We start from the raw sequence: 2367 nt of genomic DNA on the forward strand, positions 1-2367 counted from the left end.
ATTAGGTGTCATTTTAGGAGACAGATTGTATCTTTGTTGAAAGTTTAGTTCCGGCAGAAAGGATGGAATACTTACTTCTCCAGCAGCTTCAGCCTCTTGCCTTTGGTTTGCCAAGTCTTGATCAAACTTGGGCAGCTGCTGCATGAACTCCTCAGCCGAGGCGCTAGCCTGAAACAAACCATCAGATAATCATATTTGAGGAGAAATGGGGCTTCCCTTAACCAGACAAATTTTAATGAACAAACATTTTCCTGCCTTTAATGGTTCTGGAACAAGGCTCCGAACTGGAATGTCTGATAGTTCTAGCTTCAATCTCGATTCTCGAGCAAGAATTATCACCTGCACCATGCAGCTTCTTTATGAGGAAAAATTTATCGCATTGTATTTATATTTAGTTTAAATAGCACATCGAAGTAACCTAGCCTATGTTTGGCTCATGTTTATAAATTGTTTATAAACATTCAAATCACTTTTATTCACACATTTCGAGGGTTCCATTAGTATTACTACTGCCCATTTATCACCAGTCATTTCTATCTATTTATAATTTAAATCATTTATAAATACTTTCCAAACTACTAATCTCCAGTTAAATTTATCCTATTATATTCGTATCTACTGCCAGCCTTGATTTATCATATGTGGGTGGCATTTGTTTTGCAAAATCAGGGCAAAAAGCATATAAAGTAAAACCTTGCAACCACAATGTGGCAATCGTCCTCGCTAAAGGACGGAGTCAAAGAATGAAGTAGAAAAAATTTGGATCCTATAGACTTAAGTCCATAGAATCTGAAACAGTATGCACATGCTGCAGTTTCACCATACTGTAAGTGCATGTTTGATATAGAATGTCGGACAAGACGATATAATGAGAAGGATTTTAGTTATTTTTGTTCTTTAGTATTATCCAGCCCTATCCAATCCTTCCTACCAACCATGCTATAATGGCATAAAGAGTACTACACTCCCCATTTTCAGAGAAATAGAGTATAATCTGGCCTGCACTTGAAAGAATACCAAAGAGATGTTTGAATCATTCAATGGTTTTTTCCACTTGTTGACAACACAAAGCAGGAGACAAGAGGTACAATGCCATTGTATGACACAGAATCAACAGGTAATACCTTTCTGGCCACATCTGTTCCAGATAAATCATCTCTTGGATCTGGTTCAGTGTAACCTGCCTCCTTTGCCTCCTTCACCACATCACTGAAAGCTCGTGTGCCCACAAAGTTGTTGAATATATAACTTAAGGTTCCACTGCACACGCACGCAAGGAGTGAAGAGAATGAATAGAAACTTACAGTTTGCTAAAGCATTTTGATGTATGACCAACCTTGAAATGCTCCTAAACATGGACAATATATCACCATTACTAACCTGAATATGCCTTCAATTCGCAATATTTTATCCCCAGTTTCAAGGAGACCTTGTAAAGTGCTAATGATTGGCAAACCGGCTCCAACAGTTGCTTCAGAGAAGTAATGGGTATAGGATTGTCGCTGAAGAGCTCTCAACTTCAAATACTGGATTCATTACACAAAAAGGGAAAAAAAAGGAAAATTATTAAATTTATTGAAGAGATCCTAGTTATAAAAATGAAAAATCTTCCCAAAATGAAGCTGCACTGCTGAATTTGGGAGAGAAAGTCACTTAGTGCATGTTTGGTATACAATACTGGGCATGACTGGTAGATTTTAGCTTATTCTTCTTCGTTAATATTTTGCAATCATTAATCCTTCCTACCAAACATACCATAAGTGAGGGCAACAAGTATACACATGTGCACAGGCATGCACATACGAACATGATTAACATGTAAGCTCAGCTTACCAAAGTGCAACTATATTACTATATTGCAAACCAGATCGTGTAAATATATTCTTACTTGCTCGAGTGGTCCTGAATTGGCCTTTTTGTTTGGGGTGATTACATGCATGCCTTGACGCAACCAGTCATAGTAATGGCTCGCAACATAAGTATCTGCTGTACAGTCCACTACAACAGTATTTGGAATGAAATGATTTCCATGCACACGTTGAACAAACTTCTGCATGTCAGCCTTCTCTCCTTTCTCCCTTTGAAGATCTCTCCATTTTGATAAGTCTATACCCCTAGAATCAATGATAATCATGTTTTTGGGAAAATGTTACTGATAAGTATATTAGGAGAAGCTAAAAGTAGCAATATGTTGAATAAGAGGCTAAATGCTTGAATGTCGATTGTAACGTGTTACTAGTAGGAAAAATATCGATTGTAACATGTTACTAGTAGGAAAAATAAAAATATCAGGACTCAAAACATGCCCCCAGGACAACAAATGACCGTTCAAGTTTCTATTTTGTAGACTGTTACATGAAAAAAAAA

General features: G+C 37.1%; 1 pseudogene; it reads right to left on the reverse strand.

The window, feature by feature from the left end:
- Positions 1 to 2367, reverse strand: part of LOC111400592 — a 15338-nt pseudogene that overhangs the window by 285 nt on the left and 12686 nt on the right.

This window comes from Olea europaea, chromosome 10 (genome assembly GCF_002742605.1).
Source record: "Olea europaea var. sylvestris chromosome 10, O_europaea_v1, whole genome shotgun sequence".
Lineage (NCBI taxonomy): Eukaryota > Viridiplantae > Streptophyta > Magnoliopsida > Lamiales > Oleaceae > Olea > Olea europaea.